Source organism: Apium graveolens, chromosome 5 (genome assembly GCF_009905375.1).
Source record: "Apium graveolens cultivar Ventura chromosome 5, ASM990537v1, whole genome shotgun sequence".
In the NCBI taxonomy this organism is placed as follows: domain Eukaryota; kingdom Viridiplantae; phylum Streptophyta; class Magnoliopsida; order Apiales; family Apiaceae; genus Apium; species Apium graveolens.
Genome location: NC_133651.1, coordinates 268,202,351 through 268,216,633, shown reverse-complemented (window position 1 = coordinate 268,216,633; position 14,283 = coordinate 268,202,351).

The window sequence follows — 14,283 nt, the reverse complement described above, 5'->3', positions numbered from 1 at the left end:
TTTATAGTGGATTATGTTCCTTATGAAATTTGCAATCGATTGTTATATAGCTCGTTAACAGAGGATGTCTGAATCGAAGAGAGTTGTATTTTGAAAATTTCCGAAGTTTGCCGGAAACCGGCGATGTTCTTGGCCAATTTCCGGCCAAGTCTGGGGTTATTTGAATGATTTGATTGCATGAATAAGTTCCTGGTTGTCTGTAGATGTGATCTGGAGCTTGTGGTGAGGTGAGGGTGCCAGAATCGTGTTCTCCGGCCACCCCTGTATTTTCCGGCGACGGGGGTTGTAAAATTGTAGTTTGGGTACCTTATCTTATGGGGAAGAAACAGCTAGGTCCCTGAGGTTTCCAGAACTTGCAAATTTTGGATTCCTGTTTTAAAAATATTTAAAAATCATATTTCCTATTTATTTTAATTATAAAAATTCGATTTTAATTTCTGAAAATTCCAAAAATTATTATTTTAATTCCGAAAATTATTTTTAATTCAAAAATAAATCTGAATTAATTAGTTAATTAATTTCAGTTAATTTTTAATTAATTAATTGGTCAATTAATTCAAGAATTGATTGATTAATTGATTTAATTAATTATTAATTGATTTTAATTAATTATTTAATTAGATTTAATTATTTAAAAATGATTTAAAAATTCCGAAAAATAGTTTCGAGCTTTAAAATATTATTTTAAATTGTTTTCAAGGCTCGATAATTATTATGATATTGTTTTGAAGCCAGAATTGGCCAACCTAACCTTATTTATTACTTTAAAATTGATTCAACGATCTGTTTTAATTCCGAAAAATATTTTAAAAATCATTTTGAATATCCGAAAGCCTATTTATGACCCGAGACTTCTTTATAATTGATATATCATTGATTATGTGACGTGTTATGTGTTATATTTGATTTGTTGGTTAACTGTCGGTCTATATATTCGATGTTTACTTGTTTATTGCATAACTTTCAATCCGTTAATCGGATTTAGGTGAAACGAAGGGTATATAGAAGTATGTGTCGAATAGAATCGTATGAGTTAAATATTGATAGATGCTTATGATATGTGAGCAGAAGGGGCAAGGCGTAGGAAAGGGAAACAGATAGTCAAGGAGTAAGATAATGGTGATTGAGAGCAAGTGCAGTGTAGTAAGCTAGTACCAGGCAAGTGTTCTGAACTTTCTCGAGATATTGTAGTGATTGATATTCCTGTTTTATATTGCAAGTGCTTTGAAGCACTGAACCTTAAACCTTGATTCCAGTTATTGATCTTGAGCCGTAAACCTAATTCTTTCCAGACTATTGATTGTTGTGTACCCAAATACAAACCTCAAATATACGATACTACTCCACAAATACATACAAACTAAATATTAAACACTGAACCAAAATTGCTTACACATTCAAACCATTGTATCTTATGCTTTGAAAGACCAAATCCTTGGAACCCTGAAATGTTGATTCCTTTGTTATCCAATTCTTTCATTACCTAAAAACCAAGCTTATCCAATTCTTTATTATGCCATATTGATCTTTATACAGATTGAAACCATTTTCATTTATTGAACGTCCAATGTTGTTAATGATCCTGTTTATTGTTTATAACTGCTTATTCTGTTATTATGGTAGAATTGGATTGTTTTTATAAAATTGTGGACCAGATTCGTGGTCAGACCATATAATGGTCAAGTTAGGCCAATGTGTGCCTTGGATCCAGTAGTTAGAGCAGTGCTGTGTGCTTTGCTCGGGGTTAGTGCGTGACTGATCAGCAGCCTAACCTTGGTTTTTAAAATAAAAATATAATATCCAATTCTAAATCATAATCCATTGTTCACTTGATATCATAATCATATTTCCCTGATGATCATTATTCTCAATTTTGTCATTGTGACTTGCTGAGCTAGTTAGCTCATTTGTGCGATGTTGTTTATGTTCTTTTCCAGTTAAGAAGGAACCGGTTGGTACCGAGGATCCCCAGTCCAGCGCGAGAGCTAGGGGTTCAGGTTGATCGAATTGAGCTAGTAGGCTTCCTTTGGAATAATTTAAGTTTGTAAAAAGTTTGGAATAATGTTTAATACTCAGTTCTGAGTTGGATAGTTAGGATTTGAATGGTTTGTAATATAAGTAAGTGTGGTTGGCTTGTGTGCATATTTAACCTGTTGCGATCCGTGGTAGTTGATAAGTAGGGTCACTGCATATTATTATTATTTTTATTATTGTTATAAGCAGGTTATAAATAAGGTGTATGTGTGTGGACCCCAAACTTCTGACCCGGGTTTGGAGGGCGCCACAGGTTTGGTATCAGAGCTACATGTTATAAGCACTGACGCAAGCCTAGGTTGACGGGAATGGGTAGAGGGTTAGGATTAGAAGTAAGGAATAGAAAGATAGAACGTCGGGAGGTTGAGTGCTTTGGTATAACAGGTATTAGTATGATTCGCGTCATGGTTCGAGATTCTTATATTGCGATATGATTTCAGATAACAGCGATTGCTGACACTTTTATTCCCGTATCAGCTGATTACTCAGAGCCTTCAGTTGGAGGACCGTCTTCGGATCCACGTCCCATTGTTCTACCAGTGTTGGCTATATTACCTCCACCTGTGTTGCAGCCCGTACCATTGCAGGCTATTCCTCCTCCAGGCATGAGGCCACCTATCAGAGGACCCCTACCAGCTGATTCAGATTCCACTGGGCATTCAGTTGCGAGTGCCCCATTCCAGTCTACATTTCCCCCAGTTCCTTACTACCGGTATGAGGCTCTTCTATTGGAGCGTGATTCCTTGTTGGCCCAGATCAGAGAGCTACAGCATATCATTAGGACTACTGATGTTGATCGTGGTGTGAGGGAGCTTCGAGAGGAAATTCATGTGACACGGAGGGTTCTTGAGGCTAGGCTACATGGAGCTACACTACCTGGCAGAGGCCCTGATGCCCTGATGGGCTGGGCTACTGAGGTGATGGAGGACTTTGAGAGGCTGGCAGGACCAGAGTTTCCTTGGAGTTGAATCAGAGATCAGGAGATAGAGATGTTGAGCAGTATTGTGATGGTTATGTAGTATGTACAGTAGTGTATAGTATGTATCAATAGACTTTTGAGTTATATTTATAGACTAGCTATGCTGACTAGTGAGTAGGTTGTTGTACCCTTTTGCTTTTACTTCCGAAGCGTTTTTACGCTTGTACTACCCAAAACTTTTGATCTATACATATCAGCACCCTCCCTTTCCAGTATTGTCATTTATTTTACTACACCTATTTTACTTTACCTTATTTATTGCACCAGTTATACCCCTGTGATACCATGTACCCTGTTTTTCATAACTGTTTATATTCTGTAAAGAAGCATGCAATTTACTTAGTTATAACTATTTAAAAAAAAGAAATATTTCTGTTTTACAAACCTTTTCTTTTATGCAAAGAATTTGATTTAAAAGCTAAATAAGTTGTTTGATTCTTTACAGAAAATGCCTCCCAGAAGAAATACCCGCACCAACACCCAGAATGAAGAAAGCAACAACAACAATAATAACAACCAAGATGATACAAACCAGAATGCAAACCCAGGACCCATAGACCCAACAATAGCCCAGATTCTTCAAATCTTGGCCCAACAAATAGTTCACCTGGCACAACAACAACAAAGACAGACCAATTCCCAGGTAACTTTTAAAACTTTTCAGGCAGTAAACCCACCAAAATTCAAAGGTTCCTTAGAACTGATTGAAGCAAATGTTTGGTTAAAGGAGATAGAGAAGGCATTTGCCTTTGTAAAAGTAAAGGACGAACAGAAGGTTGAGTTTGTAAGTTACTATTTGAAGAATGAGGCCACTTATTGGTGGGAGATGGTGAAGACATTGGAAGGTACAGATGTTATTACTTGGGAAAGGTTTAAGGAATTATTTTTAGAATAGTATTTTCCTCAGTTTGTCCAGGATCAGATGGAGTTTAAGTTTTTAGAACTAAAGCAAGAAAACATGTCGGTGACAGATTATGAGAGTAAGTTTGAGGAATTGTCAAGGTATGTGTCGTCGTATGTGGATACTGACAGGAAGAAGGCTAAAAGATTCCAGAAAGGTTTGAAACCATGGATCAGAGGGAAGGTAGCCATTTTTGAATTGGATACTTACGTAGGAGTTGTACAGAAGGCTATGATCGCAGAGACAGAGAGTGAGATATCACAGAAGCAGAAAGAAAGCAAGAAAAGGAAATTTGAAGGGAATGAAGGTCAGTCACAAACAGGGAAGTTTCCAATTTTTAAGAAGGGCAAGTTTCAGCCAGGGAGGAATTTTAATTTCAGGAGACAAAATGCAAGCGACGGAAGCCTGGGCAACCGTCCAATTAATGCGAATCAGCCAAATCAGTTGAGATTAACATTTCCAGATTGTCAAGTATGTGGGAAGAGGGATGGGGGAGTTTGTAATAAGTTGAATGTAGTTTGTTTCAAGTGCAATCAGAAAGGGCACTATTCAAGGGAGTGCCGAAATCAGCCAGCAAGAGAGCCAACAAATAAGGATCAGCCTATCCGGAATCCAGCAGTGAAGGTTCCAGCCATTGGATTTACGTGCTTTAAATATGGGAAACCAGGACATATAGCCAGGGATTGCAAGACACCAGCCCCAATCAGTAATGCATTGAGGATTATGGGATCTACCCCAGCAGTGAATGAGACTTCAAGGGCTAGAGTTTTTGACATGTCTGTGAAGGATGCTATTCAGGATACAGATGTCGTGGCAGGTACGCTTAATGTGAATTCTTTATGTGCCAAAGTGTTAATAGATTCGGGAGCAACTCGATCGTTGGTTTCACAAGATTTTATTAGTAAGTTAAATTGTCCAGTTGAGTATTTAAATGAAATAATGACTGTGGAATTGGCAAATCAAGAACGAGTATCTGTTAATCAAGTTTGTGGGAATTGTGAGATTGAGATTTCTGGTAGTAAGTTTTGTGTAGATTTGATACCATTTAAGTTAGGAGAATTTAATGTTATCTTAGGAATGGATTGGTTATCTAAGCACGATGCCCAGATAGATTGTCGAAATAAGAAGGTAATGGTGAAAATGCCAGACGAAAGAATAGTAACGTTCAAGGGCCAGAAACAAGTAAAGAAGTTCTTAACGATGATTCAGGCCAAGAAGTTACTACGACAAGGATGCGAGCATTTCGTGGCATATGTGATTGATAGGAGTCAGGAGCCAGTGAAACTTGAAGATATTCCAGTAGTGAATGAATTTCCAGACGTGTTTCCCGACGAGTTACCGAGACTTCCTCCAGATAGAGAAATTGAGTTTGCAATCGACTTAGCACCTGGAATAGAACCGGTATCCAAGGCCCCGTTTAGGATGGTGCCCGTTGAGATGAAAGAGCTAGCGAAGCAATTGCAAGAGCTGTTAGAGAAAGGAGTAATTAGACCCCGTGTATCCCCGTGGGGAGCCCCGATATTATTTGTTAAAAAGAAAGATGGAAGCATGAGACTATGCATTGACTATAGGGAACTCAACAAGCTTACAATCAAGAATAAGTATCCGTTACCCAGAATTGATGATTTGTTTGATCAACTGAAGGGAGTCAAGTACTTCTCCAAGATTGATTTAAGATCGGGATATCATCAACTGAAGATTAAGCCAGAAGATATACCGAAGATAACTTTCAGAACAAGGTATGGACATTACAAATTTTTAGTGATGTCTTTTGGATTGACCAATGCCCTGGCAACGTTTATGGACCTGATGAACAGAATTTTCAAGGAATACTTGGAAAAGTTCGTTATTGTGTTTATAGACGATATTTGATTTATTCAAAGGTGGAAGGGGATCATGCGGAACATCTGAGAACAGCTTTGGAGATTTTAAGGAAAAAGAAGTTATACGCTAAATTCTCGAAGTGTGAGTTTTGGCTACAGGAAGTTCAGTTCTTAGGACATATAGTCAGTAATGAAGGGATCAAAGTGGACCCAACAAAGATTGAGGCAATTACAAACTGGGAAAGACTGAGAACACCCACCGAGGTAAGAAGTTTCTTGGGATTAGCGGGATATTATCGTCGATTCGTTCGAAATTTTTCAAGGATTGCAATACCATTGACAAAGCTTACACGAAAGAATGAAAAGTTTATATGGAACGAAAAATGCGAAGAAAGTTTTCAGAAATTAAAGCAACGATTAATCACAACACCTGTTTTGTCACTTCTAGACGATCAAGGGAATTTTGTAATTTATAACGATGCTTCTCATAAAGGACTAGGATGTGTTCTAATGCACCACGATATGATGATTGCATATGCGTCAAGGCAATTGAAACCACACGAACAGAAATATCCTACTCATGATTTAGAGCTAGCAGCCATAGTTTTTGCTTTGAAAATTTGGAGACATTATCTGTATGGAGAAAAGTGTGAGATTTTCATGGATCACAAAAGCTTAAAGTACATATTCACTCAGAAGGAGCTTAATATGAGGCAAAGGAGATGGTTAGAATTGATCAAGGATTACGACTGCTCGATTAATTATCATCCCGATAAAGCGAACGTTGTAGCAGACTCGTTAAGTTGGAAGGAAAAGTTAAATGTGTTATCAGTACCTGAAGAGATATATAAGGAATTTCAGAAATTGGAATTGAAGATTAAAGTTCGCAGGCCTAATGAAGCAAAAGTGTACAGTATGATTTTTGAGCCGGAGTTGCTAGAGAAAATAAAGAAGTGTCATGAAGATGTAATGGATCAAGATATAAATCATTTGGTAGGTGAGGAATTGTGCACGCAGAAGGATGATCAAGGTATTCTTAGGTTTTCTTCAAGAATTTGGATTTCACCGGTGACGGGGCAAAAGAATGAAATTTTACAGGAAGCACATAATTCAAGATATTCCATCCATCCAGGGAGTACCAAAATGTACAGAGATTTAAAGGAAAATTATTGGTGGCCAGATATGAAGAGGGAAATTGTGGAATGGGTTAGCAGATGTTATACATGTCAAAGAGTTAAAGCCGAACATCAAAGACCAAGTGGATTGCTACAGCCATTTGAGATTCCAGAGTGGAAGTGGGAACATATTGCCATGGATTTCATAGTTGGATTACCAAGGACAAGGGCTAATCATGATGCCATTTGGGTTATAGTGGATAGACTTACCTAGTCAGCTCATTTTCTGCCTATAAATGAAAGATTTTCACTCGACAAGTTGGTCCATATGTACCTGAATGAAATTATAGTTCGTCATGGAGTTCCTGTGTCTATCGTATCTGATCTAGATCCAAGATTTAATTCAAGATTTTGGAAAAGTTTTCAAGAATGTTTGGGACCAAGACTGAATATGAGTACAACTTACCACCCTCAGACAGACGGCCAAAGTGAAAGAACGATTCAGACGATTGAGGACATGTTACGTGTTTGTGCTATTGATTTCAAAGGAATTTGGGACGAGCATTTACCTCTGGTAGAGTTTGCTTATAACAACAGTTATCATGCCAGTATTGGGATGCCACCCTATAAAGCCCTTTATGGACGCAAATGCAGATCTCCAGTGTATTGGGACGAAGTAGGAGAACGCAAAATACTTGGACCAGAATTAGTACAACAAACAAAGGAGTTGGTTGAAATTATCCAGAAGAGATTAATAGACGCACAGGACCGTCAAAGGAAATATGCAGATCAGTCCAGGAAAGACATGGAATTTGAAGAAGAAAACTTGGTATTACTGAAAGTATCACCGTGGAAGGGACTAATGGGGTTTGGAAAGAAAGGAAAGCTGAGCCCAAGATATGTCAGACCTTTTGAGATTCTAAAGCGCGTTGGCAAAGTAGCTTACGAGTTGACGTTACCTCCGCACATGAAGCACATTCACAATATTTTTCACGTATCAATGCTTAAGAAATATAATCCAGACTCCAGGCATGTAATAGAATATGAGCCAATAAAGCTTCAGGCAGATTTGTCATATGTAGTGAGTCCGATAGAGATTTTAGAGAAAAGAGAGATGGTATTGAGAAATAAAGTGGTGAAGCTAGTAAGAGTGTTATGGAGAAACCCAAAGGTTGAAGAGTCAACCTGGGAGTTAGAAACTGATATGAGAGAAAAGTACCCTCATTTGTTTTCTTAGAAGATTCTGAGGACAGAAACCTTTTAAGGGGGGAGGATGTAATATTCGGGATATATCATGTAATTATTTTTGCTAATAAATAATTAATATATGTGTTCAATATCTATTCTGTGAATTAATTGTTAAGTGTTAAATGTGTTTGGATGTTTAAAAATATTATTAATTGAGTATTTTAATTTTATATGTCCAAAATAAAATATAGATAATTGTCATATCTTCATAATTATTTTTATATTGATTTATGGATTTATAAGGATCATATGAAATTTATAAAATCTTTTTCCGAGTATTTAAAATCTATTTTTTAAAAATGGGAACCAACCGACGTCATCCGTTGTTACGTTTTTGGAACCCGAAACTCTTCCGAGAACTCCTTTCTAACCTAATTATAATATTCCGAGCATATTCTATGTTTCGACTTTTTCGATCCGGCGTACGGTTTGTCCTGTGCGGGTCCCGACACAACATTTTCGATACAATATTCGTTTCGATAAATCAATACAACTCGTATTTTCGATAAGCGGGAGCTTTTTATTAAATTATCCCAATTATCACCTCGTAGTACGTGTAATCAGGCGCTGAGACCAAGACCGCAGTATAAATTGTACTGGTTTGGATAACTGTCCCGAAAACCGATACCGTTTGGATCAGTTTTTACAAATAAACGTACCGTTTTATATTCAGAATGATCCAACGGGATACTAATTTTCCGTAATTATAAATATCCTTTACCGTATTTTATTTCGTATCAAAAATCATTTGCAGTCAGTAATTATATAAATTTCCAGAGAAAATTCATATATTCATAAACCTTTCTGAGAATCAAACCAACAATCGGAAGTGTTACCGGAGTCCGTTTGGAAAGCTCGAGTATTCAATCCAAAGGTCTTGAGGTGTTCTATCAGATTCCGTGTTCCAAATCACTGCAGAAATCAAGGTTTATTTTCTGAAAAATTATTTATTTTCGAATTAATTTTATTAAAATATGAATTTTTGTTCGGATGATTGTTCGTATGATTTGATGCTTGCATGTTGTAGAGCTTGTTTTCCTGATAATTTTCATGTCATATGTTTGATTTGGAGTTCAATAACATGCTCAAAAATGGGTTTAATTCTCGAATTTTAAAATTAGGGTTTATAACCCGTATGAATGTTTTCAATTGGAATTTGGGGCTTTTTGATTTAGTGGTTATTAGCTGTTGATTTATAGTGGATTATGTTCCTTATGAAATTTGCAATCGATTGGTATATAGCTCGTTAACAGAGGATGTCTGAATCGAAAGGAGTTGTATTTTGAAAATTTCCAAAGTTCGCTGGAAACCGACGATGTTCTTGGCCAATTTCCGGCCAAGTCTGGGGTTATTTGAATGATTTGATTGCATGAATAAGTTCCTGGTTGTCTGTAGATGTGATCTGGAGCTTGTGGTGAGGTGAGGGTGCCGGAATCGTGTTCTCCGGCCACCCCCGTATTTTCCGGCGATGGGGGTTGTAAAATTGCAGTTTGGTACCTTATCTCCGGCCACCCCTGTATTTCCCTGAGGTTTCCAGAACTTGCAAAATTTGGATTCCTGTTTTAAAAATATTTAAAAATCATATTTCCTATTATTTTAATTATAAAAATTTGATTTTAATTTCTGAAAATTCCTAAAATTATTTTTAATTCAAAAATAAATCTGAATTAATTAGTTAATTAATTTCAATTAATTTTTAATTGATTAATTGGTCAATTAATTCAAAATTGATTGATTAATTCATTTAATTAATTATTAATTAATTTTAATTAATTATTTAATTAGATTTAATTATTTAAAAATGATTTAAAAATTCCGAAAAATAGTTTCGAGCTTTAAAATATCATTTCAAATTGTTTTCAAAACTCGATAATTATTATGAAATTGTTTTGAAGCTAGAATTGGCCAACCGAACCCTATTTATCACTTCGAAATTGATTCAACGATCTGTTTTAATTTCGAAAAATATTTTAAAAATCATTTTGAATATCTGAAAGCCTATTTATGACCTGAGACTTCTTTATAAATGATATATCATTGATTATGTGACGTGTTATGTGTTATATGTGACTTGTTGGTTAACTGTCGGCCTATATATTCGATGTTTACTTGTTTATTGTATAACTTTCAATCCGTTAATCGGATTTGGGTGAAACCAAGGGTAGATAGAAGTATGTGTCGAATAGAATTGTATGAGTTAAATATTGATAGATGCTTATGATATGTGAGCAGAAGAGGCAAGGCGTAGGAAAGGGAAACAGATAGTCAAGGAGTAAGACAGTGGTGATTGAAAGCAAGTGCAGTGTAGTAAGCTAGTACCAGGCAAGTGTTCTGAACTTTCTCGAGATATTATAGTGATTGATATTCCTGTTTTATATTGCAAGTGCTTTGAAGCACTGAACCTTAAGCCTTGATTCCAGTTATTGATCTTGAGTCGTAAACCTGATTCTTTCCAGACTATTGATTGTTGTGTACCCAAATACAAACCTCCATACGATACTACTCCACAAATACATACAAACTAAATATTAAACACTGAACCAAAATTGCTTACACATTCAAACCATTGTATCTTATGCTTTGAAAGACCAAATCCTTGGAACCCTGAAATATTGATTCCTTTGTTATCCAATTCTTTCATTACCTAACAACCAAGCTTTGGAAATGCCATATTGATCTTTATACAGATTGAAACCATTTTCATTTATTGAACGTCCAATGTTGTTAATGATCCTGTTTATTGTTTAATACTGCTTATTCTATTATTATGGTAGAATTGGATTGTTTTTATAAAATTGTGGATCAGATTCGTGGTCAGACCATATAATGGTCAAGTTAGGCCAATGTGTGCCTTGGATCCAGTAGTTAGAGCAGTGCTGTGTGCTTTGCTCGGGGTTAGTGCGTGACTGATCAGCAGCCTAACCTTGGTTTTTAAAATAAAAATATAATATCCAATTCTAAATCATAATCCATTGTTCACTTGATATCATAATCATATTTCCCTGATGATCATTATTCTCAGTTTTGTCATTGTGACTTGCTGAGCTAGTTAGCTCATTTGTGCGATGTTGTTTATGTTCTTTTCCAGTTAAGAAGGAACCGGTTGGTACCGGGGATCCCCAGTCCAGCGCGAGAGCTAGGGGTTCAGGTTGATCAAATTGAGCTAGTAGGCTTCTTTTGGAATAATTTAAGTTTGTAAAAAGTTTGTAATAATGTTTAATACTCAGTTCTGAGTTGGATAGTTGGGATTTGAACGGTTTGTAATATAAGTAAGTGTGGTTGGCTTATGTGCATACTTTAACCTGTTGTGATCCGTGGTAGTTGATAAGTAGGGTCACTGCATATTATTATTATCTTTATTATTGTTATAAGCAGGTTATAAATAAGGTGTATGTGTGTGGACCCCAAACTTCTGACCCGGGTTTGGAGGGCGCCACATGATTCATCCATCTACTAGTAGAAAAGGTGATTTATTGGTATCTTTTCCTGATCAGCAAGATATCAGGTTTATGCCAAAGTTTCTTCTTTCTAAAATTTTTGGGAATGACAACTCTGCTTATACTTCCATAGCAGAAGAGTGTATAAAATGTATATATATAGGTGTATATATATATCGGGATTAATGAAGTATCTCCTAACTTCATTCTTTATAATGATATTTCAAAGATTGAATCTATTCAAGTCTTATCTTGTAGTCTCATCTATGTGATGAACTTTTGAAACTGATTATACCTTGAACGGTGGTAGTTCAAGTCGTATTCAGAAAAGATATAAGTATATTGGAGTATCTAGTAACTTCATCTTTTCAACTTATATCTAGTAAATGATTATCTTATACATGACAAATATTTTCAGAAAAACGTTGAGACAAGGTTAGATATATGAGATCACCTTGCAACGATATTTTTATACAGTTATAAACTGGGACTCTGTGTATATTATGCATGGAAGAGGACTTCCAAGATTTTGAAAAGTATATATACATATATACTGAATATTTTGCGACTTGGTCGCGTTAAGATATCAAACTTGGTTCATATCTGCTTGACCAAGACTTTTATGAGTATTATGATGAGAATGCTCATATATTGTTAATCATTATACATATTATTTTGGTGGGCTTGTTTCTCACCCCTGATTTCTTTTTTCATCACACAACAACAGATAGACAAAATGAACAGGACTAAGCTCCTAATTCGCAAGCGGATAGGAAACGTTCCGCAGTTTCCTGTAGGCGTTGATGACGCTGTAGCTTAGGTAGGAACTACCAATAGGACAGGCTTTCAACTTTTGATGTACTAGACTTATGTATATTATGAATTGTAATTGTTAGTGTATACTAAAAATATTTATTTGAAGTATGTACATTTATTTCTGGCCAGTTTATTAGAGAATCATTTGAATGTTTACATGTTGTCTAATATTATATATTGTGAACAATCTAGTATCAAATGGGATACAGAATATTAGATTGTTAAATACGGTTATATAATATAATAAGGTTCACAACACAGGTGGTGTTGGACAATCCACTGGTATGGCTGTAGTATTATTTAGATTAGTTTATATTGACTAATAAATAATACTAGTATACTTTATGTATATTAAACAGGATCAAATTTAGAATTGTTCCCTTAATACTGATTAAGAAGGAGAACTAAGATTCCATGTTATTATTAATGCTTAGGTTCTTAATCCGGAAATAGTAATTGAGACATGTATATTATTTACATGCTTTGATTTATATATGAAATAATTCTTTTGAATTATATCATTATATTTTGGGTGATGGAATTATATACATGGTGGATATTATTTATTGAAGGAATCCATGTCCTGATAATATTCGGGTTAATGATGTCCCGTTGAAAGCTCAAAAAGATTTAATTATGTGAAACCCTGCAGGTGGAATTTATTCTGGCATAATTAAATAAAGGTTGAGTGGATGATCAAGGATAAAAGATATTAATTAAATAAATTATCAGTAATTTATTTAATTAATGGACATATGATATTTTAAACATGGGGAATTTAATAAGCAAATAATATTGGAACCGAATTAATTAAATTACGGTATTAGGAAAGGTAGTGCAAATATTAATTCTTTAGTGGATTGAATTAATATTTAATTACATTGGGCTAGGCTCAAGATATAATTAGAAGGCCCAGCCTAATTATCCATGGTCCCTATTGTAGCCTATATATATTCTTATTCTCTTCTTGCTTGGAATTGTGTGAAAACATATTGTAGCCACCAAGGAGCAAGAAGAGAGGATAACTTGAGAAGAGGGAGGCCACACTTCGCTCAAGGGAATTTGGGAATACAATAGAAGAGCGTGGAATCAACCATTAACAAGGTAATCCTCTTTTCGTAATCTTTATCGTAAAACGTAGTAACACCCTAAGTCCGTGGTTCCCAATTATTCGTATCAGAGCCTGGTAATGGGTTCTACGTTTTATGATATAATGTCCATGTCGTAATTATATATGCGTGTATATAGTGTTTTGCTTGTATTGGTTTTGATGCAGGTTGTTAATTCACTATTATGGCCATGTATATTTTAATTATGTGTTTGGATCCCACGTGGTTTAATCGTGGTTAATTTTTGTTTTGGTTTCCACGTGGTTTAATCGTGGTTGTAATTTACACGAGGGTTGATCGTGTTAGAATAGATTTTACAAAATTAGTTTTGTATTAGATCTATTTTTTTTTGTAATTGTTCCGGGTATTTTGTAATAGTTATGTGCGATCGGAAATCAATTCCGGTAGTTTTTTGTTCCGCTGTGCGATTACAAGGGGCTGCTGTTGATGTTTGGATCGAACAAAATCAAAACAAAACTCACAGAAAAGCAAAAGGCGTGCGCGTGCTACGGCCGCTGTGGCAGCTGGAACTGCTGGGGCTGCTGTGGCAGCTGGGACTGCTGGGGCTGCTGGGGCTGCTGGGGCTGCTGGGGCTGCTAGGGCTGTTGGGGCTGTTGCGGCAGCTGGGACTGCTGGGGCTGCTGGGGGCGTCGGGGCGCGCTTGGGGCAGATTTTTTTTAGAGCTGTTTTTTTTTTCAAGGGCCATAATAGTGGAAAATTTATTTTAATTTTTTCCATTAAATTTTAATTATTGCTTTAATTTATTGATTATGTGTGTCGTTAATTATGTGTGTAGTTCTTTTAAAATTGCATGTTTAACT